Raw genomic sequence first — 328 nt, forward strand, 5'->3', positions numbered from 1 at the left:
CTATTCCTAGTTTGCTGGGAGTTTTTAATCATGAATGGGTGTTGGATTTTGTAAAAAAAAATTTTCTGCATCTGTTGATATAATCATATAGTTTTTCTTCTTTGGCTTATTGATGTAATGGATTCAATTTGTTGATTTCCAAATGTTGAGCAGCCTTGCATTCCTGGAATAAATTCCAGTTGGTTGTGGTGTATAATTCTTTTCATACATTGTTGGATTCAATGTGCTAATATTTTGTGGAGGATTTTTACATCCATGTTCATGGTCTGTGGTTTTCTTTTCTTGTGAAGCCTTTATCTGGTTTTGGTGTCAGCGTAATGTTGGCCTA

This window comes from Galeopterus variegatus, unplaced genomic scaffold (genome assembly GCF_000696425.1).
Source record: "Galeopterus variegatus unplaced genomic scaffold, G_variegatus-3.0.2 Scaffold11256, whole genome shotgun sequence".
Taxonomy (NCBI): Eukaryota; Metazoa; Chordata; class Mammalia; order Dermoptera; family Cynocephalidae; genus Galeopterus; species Galeopterus variegatus.